At 45.7% G+C, this 9,426-nt stretch overlaps 1 long non-coding RNA gene across 1 annotated transcript; it reads left to right on the top strand.

Moving 5' to 3' along the window:
* Positions 1–343: 343 nt before the first annotated feature.
* On the top strand, positions 344–9,001 carry LOC119958755. Its single transcript, XR_005459072.1, has 3 exons — positions 344–531; positions 3,807–3,835; positions 8,875–9,001. It is a non-coding gene; the product is annotated as an uncharacterized LOC119958755 (long non-coding RNA).
* Positions 9,002–9,426: the final 425 nt, after the last annotated feature.

Below are 9,426 nucleotides of genomic sequence, written 5' to 3'. Positions count from 1 at the left end.
AACATAGTAAATACTCCACGGTGCTTCACAGGCGCCATGTCAAACAAAATGTGACTCCAAGCTGCATAAGGTCTTATGAGGGCAGGTGATCAAAAGTTTGGATTGGTGGTCGACGTACGGCCTGCTTGCCACATGCGGTCCATCAGGGTTCTCAGTGTGGCCCTTGACCATTTTCTATTCTAAGCTCATTTGTTGTGGCTTTCCATTAATAGCACTGTGCCACAGGCAATACAGATACTCCAAAACAGCAGATTGGTCTTCAGTGTAATTTTGTGGCTGATTGTGCAGGGGTAGGTGGCGCTGTCTGTCACTTCGACATCCCTCACTGTCACGGTACTGAGTTTATCGCTGTCCTGGATCAAAGCAGTGGTCCTTCCTGGCGATCTGTCCCATTTGTGGTCATTACCAGATGCTGCGGGGGCTGATTTGGCTGCTATCTATTCCAGAGCAAGAACAGTTAACACAGTGGTAACCGAACTGTTCATGGATACGATTCCTGATCACTGACAACTGTCCGCTGCAGCGTAAAAGGTAAGCGTTAATATCCCTTTCATTTTTACCATTTGAATTTGATGGCCATTCTAGTAATATATGAATGATTAAGCATTTTTTGTAACTCATTGCGAAATTCTCGGTGCATATTAAATATATTTAATCTCACTCAAGGGGTCACGGTTAGTGCACATGCCCAATTTCAATATTGTGACTCACTGAGATGGAGGAGGGTGTTATGGGCCAGGGTTTAAAGATCACAAAACTATATCATGGAGTTCACCTGACCTACAACTGATTTTGGTTATGAGGAGCATAAGGGCCTACCTTTCAGGTGTTATGCAACAGAGGCCTCAAACACTTTTAAACAAAACAAAGTTTATTCTACAAATTCAGTTAACATTTTATAAACACCCACAATAAGCATTTTTATCAACTACAAACATAAATACCCCAACTAGCTACAGTACTCTATATTTAACCCTTAATAACTTCCTTTTACTGTTTCACTCAAGTAACAACATCCATGAACCAGACAAAAACCCTTTTAACCAAACAGTAGGGTTGAATTCTTTAACGATTTTACCATACAGAGAAAGAGCCCAAAATAAACCTTCTTTGTCTGAGTGCAACTTCCAATTGTGTAAACCGAAAGTAAAACTCAAAGCCACAGCCCAGCTCCCAGCTCAAAACAAAAGTAAAAACCAGAGCCACAGCCCAGCTCCACCCACACAATGACATCACTGGAGCCATTTAGCAGTAAAAGATTCCATGTAACTACTTTAAGAAGAGCAGGAGAGTTCTCCCCAGTGTACCTCACGCAATATCACTGAAAAACAGTCGATCGGTTCAGTTGCTATGTTTCTTTCTTTCTCTTATAAATTGGCAGAAAGTGATGTACTACCTATTTCATTTAAAAAAGAGTTGAGGGTTTTTCATAATCATGTTACCAGGATACTAAGACCGATACAGGTTGATCATCTCTTATCGGAAATTCCGAAAACTGAAAAATTCCCAAATCCACCCTTTCGTTTGAGTGCCAACGTGACGTCATGAGTGGGAAATCATGCAAGGTCTGGGACAGTTCCCGGGCGAACTGCAGGTCTCAATGTGCCGCACATGCGCATTATCACATTATTTTCAGAAATCCAAAAAATTCAAAATCCGATACACACTCGGCCTCCAGCATTTCGGATAAAGGATGCTTAACCAGTAATGGAAGAGAGCCAAATCCTCAAAAACTTTTCTTCTTTGATGCGGAATGTCACAAATTATCTGTGCTAATTAAGTCAGCCGTTACATATTACATAGAATTGCCGAGAGTTTGCAGCACAGAAATATGCGTGAGGTGCAACTGGTCCACGTTGGTGTTTATGGGCCACACTTGTCTCCTCCCATCCCTCTTCATCTCAACCTATCACCATATCCTTCTATATTCCTTTCTCCCTCATGTACTTTTCCAACTTTCCTTAAAATTCTTCTGTTATTCAGGACTCAACTGCATCATGTGGTCACGTGTTCCACATTCTAAACGCCTTCTGGGTGAGGAAATGTTTCCTGAATTCCATCTCTGGTTTATTGCCACTTATTTATCGTTCTTAAACTGGAGAGGGAAAAGAAGTTAGCCATGGACCCTGCTACTGATTGATATCCTGAGATTTATATTTGAGACTGCCTTTACAAGGGCATCACCAGATAACTATTGATTGGCAGGCTATTCAGCACCATTATATTTCATTCAATCAAGAGACCCACTGAATTGTCCTATTAAAGTTGCTGGTTCCAGGAGTTTTTGCATCCATTATTCTATATAGAAGCCCATCCCATGTACGAATCGCTCAATGCTATGTGTGAATGAGAATTTGTAGATACTGATTTTCCTTTTACTTGTTTGAACCTGTGACATAAGTCATGTTCACCCATCTCCCTGTGCATGCTGATCTACGTTGAATCCACCAATGCCTCAATTCTAAAGTTCATATCCTTGTTTTCAAATTTCTCCAAGACCTCGCCCCGCCCAATGTCTCTCAATTTCCCTTACCCTACAGCCCTCCAAGATCAGGTCTGCGCTGAGTAACTCACCTTCTGAAATCCAAAGCCTGTCCAACACCTACAAGTCACAAATCAGGAGTGTGATGGAACACTGTCCACTTGCCTAGATTACCCGAGCTCCAACAACACTTAAGAATCTCGGAATCATCCAGAACAAAGCAGCCCATTTGATTGATACTCCATCCATTTTCTTAAAATGTACTCCCTCCAGCATGCAGAGGATGCACTGCAGCAACTCATGAAGGCTCCTAAGACCTTCAGAACCTAAGACCTCTACTACCTAGAAGGACAAGGGAAGTACTCACATAGGGACACCACCACATCCAAGTCACACAACATCCTGACTTGGAAATACATCTCCGATTATTTATTGTCATTGGGTCAAGATCCTGGGACACTCAGCCTAACAGCAATATGGGTGTACCTACACCACATGGATTGCAGTGGTTCAGGAAGGTGGTCTATTGATATTTTCTCAAGGGCAATTCATGGGCAATAATTGGCAATAAATGCTGGCCTTGTCAGTGATGCCCAACCTCCATGAACAACAAAAAAGGCACTTAGTTCCAATTCTGGTTCTTTGCGCAGCCCCAATTTTAATTGTTCCACTATTGGTATCTGTGCTTTCAGCTGCCTATCTAGGCCCTGAGATCTGAAATTCCCTCCCTAAACATCTCTGCCTTTCTCCCTTCAAGACACTTTTTAAAACCTATGTCTTTGACAAGATTTATCCTAAAATTTCCCTGGCTAATTAATGTTAAATTTTGTCCAAAGTGCTGTGAAAAGTGGAAGACACATCAAAAAAAGAAGGTTGTTGCCGTTTAATGCAAGTTTCTGGATTAGCCTTTTCACATTGCTTCTGATTGTTATTTTGGTTTAAAAAAAACACACCTCAGCATCGCGGGTGTACCTCCACCTCGGACTGCAACGGTTCAAGAAGGCAGCTCACCACCACCTTCTCAAGGGCAACTAGGGATGGGCAATAAATGCTGGCCGAACCACAAATGCCCACATCCCTTAAATTAATTTTTGAAAAATTCTCAGCAGGATGAATTTCACCCTGACATGCATAAATGTGACATTCCAGTATATCTGTTATGGTCAACCATGCGTTAAAGCCTTAGCTTTTCATTAATTACGGTCATTCTGCTGAAGTCATTTGAGACTCTCAAGTATGTCAGGCTGTGGATCAAATAAAACCCGCGGAAAGTTAAAATTCTCTGAGGAGCAATTTCAGCTAAATGCAAATTATGTCTTCACAGACCCCCACCTCGCCTTAAAGAAATGAAAGGTAATTATGATTCTTGATAACTCGTCAGTTTAGACTGTTAATGAAGTACTCATACTTCTTTTGTTCTTGACTATGATTCAGAGGTTATTCATTCCCAGCAGTTGAGGTTTTGTTGTGTTTATTCCTCAAGGGTTGTTGGCAGGGAGCAAGGGGAATTGGGCTGGAAATGTTTGCTCCAGTTTCCCCTTTAAAGTTGTGACCTTTGCTCCCGTGTCTGTCTCAGACCTTTGAAATCCAAAAGAATAATACCTAAGCTTGCAGCAGAGTGTGTACTTTTTGTTATAATAATGTGAAACAACAACTTTGTTTTACATTTTTCAACCTGCAGTTAATTTTTTGGGGAGGGCAGGGGTTGGTGGAGTTTGGTGACGTAAAATAAAATACCTACAGTGCAGAAGGAGGCCATTCGGTCCATCGAGTCCACACCAACCCCCTGAAAGAGTACTTTATCTAGGCCCAATTCCCCATCCTATCCCTGTAACCCTGCGACCCAATTAACCTTTGGACACTAAGGGGCAATTTAGCATGGCCAATCCACCTAACCTGCACATCTTTGGACTGTGGGAGGAAGCTGGAGCACCCGGAGAAAACCTACACAGACATTGGGAGAAAGTGCAAACTCCACAAAGACCTGAGGTCGGAATTGAACCCAAGACCCCTGGTACTGTGATACAGCAGTGCTAACCACAGTGTCACTGTGCCGCTGTGTTCTGCCCCACTGCAATTGACACTTACCAGACCGGGAAAATTAGGCCAGAATCAATAACCTGATTTATTTCACAGATATTTTCTTTCAACAGCAGATTTGATTCAATGGGTAGCCCTCTTGCCTCAGAGTCAGATGGCTGTGGGTTCAAGCCACACTCGAGAGACTTCAGCATAACATCCAGGCTGACGCTCACAGGGCAGTACTGAGACAGTGTTGTGCTGTTGAAAGTCTTTCGAAAGAAATGTTAAACATGTTAAACTGTTTCAAAGTGTAGGGAAGAAGATGCCAATGTCTATCACTTAATCAGTGCAGCCAAAACACTGAGGGTGGAATTTTCCCCCAAAATAGCAAAGTATCAATCTTGGTGCAAAAACTGATGCAATTCCTGCTGGTCCCGGCAGCACAATCAGGACCCCAATATTTCGGCACTTTGAAAAAATCTTGTTTCCCCATGTGAAAAACACCCGAGGCGCAAAGCATCGAATTCACCCACCCTGGGAGCACTTTAATCCAGGAAACTCTGCATTTAAAAAGCTCCACAGCACTTCTGTGACCTTAGACCTTCGTCCCTGAGCCCCCTCTAGAGAAAAGGACAAAGGAATGTCGGGCAAAACGTCACTCAAACATGAACCGGGCAATCAGCGTGCTGGCAGCAGAGAGACAGGAATCAGACATATGTAGCATCTGAATCCTGCAAGATTGAGAGAGAGAGTCAGGTTGATGCCACATCTGCTGACCGTCATTATTTCTCTTGACTCATTGGCCTTCCTGACCTGAAAGCAGCCAGTCCCAGAGCTTCGCTGGCAGCGATCACATAATCGCAACTCAGGTGCCCTCGCACTTCAGAACATGACAGGCCACGTCCAATGTCCTCACCTACTTAACTCGCCTGTAGCCTCCCTTCTGGGTTCCCCTCCCTTAAGCTCACTACCACTGGGTGTTCTTACGGGAGAGTCCTGTGCTCCCTCATCCCGACTGATCAATTGGACGGTTACCCCTTGTGGGGTTGGCTGGATCCTGACTAGCAGGCATTGGGGTGCAGGCAGTGAAGTAACCCCATTGCCTCTTGATCCCGTGCCACTAAACATTGAGCCCTGAACCCTGAGGATTCATCCCATTCCTTGATTTTGAGACAATGAGAGCTGACATTGTTAAACTCTTGATGGCCAATTAATGTCACAAGCCTGAGTCTCAGCAATGTTTGAGGGCACAAATGCTTTCTGCTTCAGGGAGAGCCAGAGCTAATTGTTATGGACCAGGGTTTAGAAAACTCCAAAGTATTTCATGGAGTTTACCTGACCCACGACTTTTAATAGATTTTGGTTAAGGGGACCACCAGGGTCCACTCTCAAGGTGTTATGCAACAGAGACCTTGGGAGCAATTCTCCAATATGGAGCCCAAGTGTCCGCGCCATCGTGAACGCCGTCACGTTTCATGACAGTGGGAACCGGGCCCAGGTATGACCGATTCTGGCCCCCATAGGGGGCCAGCACGGTGCTGGAGGGGTTCACGCCACTCCAGCCGCCGTGCCAACCCGCGCATGCGCGGGGGACTTCTTTAGCGTGCCAGCCCCGACTCAAGATGGAGTCGGTGTTCAGGGGCCGGCCGTGCCAGAAAGTAGGCCCGGGAGGGGAGAAGCCGACCCGCTAATCGATTAGCCCCGATCATGAGCCAGACCCCATCGGAGGCCCCCCCGGTGAAGGAGCCCCCCTCCTCCCCCTACAGGCCACACCCCGACCGTTCGCGCAGAGTTCCCGCCAGCAGCGGCCAGGGGTGAATGGCGCCGGCGGGACTCTGTCATCGGTGCGGCCGCTCAGCCCATGTGGGCTGGAGAATCGCCGGCTTCGCTGATTCCAGCGCCCGCGGCCGCCGCCACACCAAACGTGCTGGCGCAAATGGCGCCGATTCTCCACACCTCGGAGAATCGCATGCCGGCATTGGGGCATCGTGGCGCGGTTGCGGCGATTCTCCGGGCTCAGAGAATCGCCTCCCTTAAGTATTTTTAAAACAAAAATAATGTTTATTCTATGAACCCAGTTAACATTTTATAAACACGCAGTAAACATCTTATCAACTACCACACATGTAACCCCACAGATACAATATTCTATAGGTAACCCTTAATACCTTTCCTAGCATCATCCATAAGTTAAACCCTTTAACAAAGACAGCATGTTTAAATTCTCTACAGAAACAGGTATTACTTTGAAATCATCAAGGGAGCTGAAGACATTCTTTAGTTTGTAGAGAGAGAGATCAGAACATCTTGCTTTGAATGCAGCTCTCCAACACTGAAAATGAAACCAAAAACAGAGCCACAAAGCAACTTTCCAGCTCAAAATGAAAATAAAATATAGAAAAACAGCCCAGCTCCACCTACATACTGACATCACTGCAGCTATTTGATAAACATTCATTTCCTAAAGGTACATCCACCGTACATAATAGGCACCTTTTTAGTCAGGCTGCATAATTCAGAGAACTCATTACATTGCTGTCAAGCCTCAACACTTAAACCTCCTTGACAGCTACTCCATAAGTTTAGCCATGCCCCCATCCTGGGTGTGCAGTGTGTTTCTTTCTCTATTAGGCTTGGTTCCATGACTCTTATCACACCCCTTGTGCCCCCCCCATCCATCCCTGCCCCAGACTCCCATGTCACAGGTTGCATACTCACACAACACTGAAAGCAGACTCTAGGACCACCGACCCGAAACCCGCCTACCGCCCCCCCCCCCCCCCCAATGGGTAAGGCCTTGTGCTGTCAACAGCTGCCCTCCTCTTTGTCTCAGCCCTCCTCCCCCCTCACACCCCTGACAGCCCTAATTACTTCCCCCCACCGACATCCAGGTTGGCACTACTGGGTGCCATGGGAAGTGACAGGGCACTGCTTTGCCATGACCCTTACCACCCAGGGTCTATACTTACCGCCGAGCTCCAGGAAAGCAGTAGTGATTCCCGCTGGTGTCACAAGACACTGGTGAGTGGGAACATCTGATTCCCAGGAAGCAACAGCGTTAAGCTGTTTAGGCATATTTAAATCAATTTAAATTTTTTAAAAAATTTACAGCACCCAATTCATTTTTTTTCAATTAAGGGCCAATTTAGTGTGACCAATCCACCTACCTTGCACATTTTTGGGTTGTTGGGCGAAATCCACACAAACACGGGGAGAATGTGCAAATTCCACACGGACAGTGACCCAGAGCCAGGATCAAACCTGAGTCCTCGGCGCCATGAGGCAGCAGGGCTAACCCACTGCACCATTGTGCTGCCCGAAACCAATTTAAATTTATGATAATCAGGTTCACGTCCTCGCAGGGCAGCACGGTGGCCTAGTGGTTAGCACAACTGCCTCACGGCGCTGAGGTCCCAGGTTCGATCCCGGCTCTGGGTCACTGTCCGTGTGGAGTTTGCACATCCTCCCCGTGTCTGCGTGGGTTTCGTCCCCACAACCCAAAAAATGTGCAGAGTAGGTGGATTGGCCACGCTAAATTGCCCCTTAATTGGAAAACATAATTGGGTAATCTAAATTTTAAAAAAAAAAGGTTCACGTCCTCGCTGGACCTGAATCTCATTACATCAGCAAGGAGGGCCTAGGAACATTTCATTCCATTCCTCGCCAGCGCATATCCGGTTTTTGGCATCTCCTGAGAGTTAGCAGCCATTATATGATTTGTGCCAACGGCGAATGGGCATGGAAAAATTACAGCCAGTGTCTCTTCACCTCCACTGTCTTCTTCCTTTTCTCCGCTGCCTGGTTAGTTTCCAGTTGTTGGGAATCCGAACTGCAAAAGGGACAAATATTTGTTAGTGTTGCAGGGAGAGGAGAAAGTAAGACATGCATCACCAGCTTCTCAGTCAGAAGTGGTGAGGGAGAACTGGGATGAGAGATGGAGATTTAAGTGAGCGAATACTCTCATCTTCAATGGCTCAGTCCCGCCAGCCCAGCACGGTCTCCTCCTGGGGGTCAAAGTGCACAGGTGTTCTTGTCCTGCTTCAGTTAATTCCAGCTACCTGCTGTCATGCCCAGCCTTCTCCTGAAAAAAAGAGACAAGCAAGTCAGTGAGTATCATGTTTGGATGGTGTAGTTTACAAGGTTTGAATAGCCGTCAACGTGCATGAGCTGTGAGTTGTGGATGTGAAGCTTACAAAAGTGCCAAGTGTGTGAGGTTGAGGTGAATAGTAGAATACAGTTCTGATTGAAAGAGCTTGTTGGTAGGTGAGTGACTGGGATGTATTCAATCAGCATTGGATGAGGTGGTGGAGTTAAAAGGGGATATGCCCTTTTGAAGATAAATTCACTGATTTTCTTTTGTTCATTAATAGGATATGGGTGTCACTTGCTGGGACATAATTTTGTCCATCCCTAACTGCCCTTCATTGATGGGCCATTTCAGAGGGCATTTTAAGAGTCAACTATATTACTGTGGTTCTGGAGTCACATGTAGGCCAGACCAGGTAAGGATGGCAGATTTCCTTCCCTAATGCAAATTCACATTAGTGAAACAGATGGATTTTTACAACAGTTGACGATGGTTATTATTGGACTTTTAATTTCCAATTTTTACTGAACTCAAATCTCACCATCTGCTGTAGTGGGATTTGAACCGGGGTCGCCAGAGCATTATCCTGGGTTTCTTGATTACTAGTCCAGTGACAATAACCACTACACCATCATCTCTCCCCTTAACAACTCGTGTGAGGTCATTAAAATTCTTCCTGCACTGCATCCAGTTTTGAACAGCTACATTTCTGGCTTTGACATCTGCTGCTATCTCTTTCCACTGCCTCCTGAGCATGCGCCTGGAGGGACTCCTGCCTTCCCAAGAATAAAGGGCATCTCTCCTCTGTAACCATTCTTCCACCAAGACCTCAAGA

The sequence above is a fragment of the Scyliorhinus canicula genome, chromosome 2, assembly GCF_902713615.1.
Source record: "Scyliorhinus canicula chromosome 2, sScyCan1.1, whole genome shotgun sequence".
In the NCBI taxonomy this organism is placed as follows: domain Eukaryota; kingdom Metazoa; phylum Chordata; class Chondrichthyes; order Carcharhiniformes; family Scyliorhinidae; genus Scyliorhinus; species Scyliorhinus canicula.
This window is presented reverse-complemented; position numbering and strand designations above follow the sequence as displayed.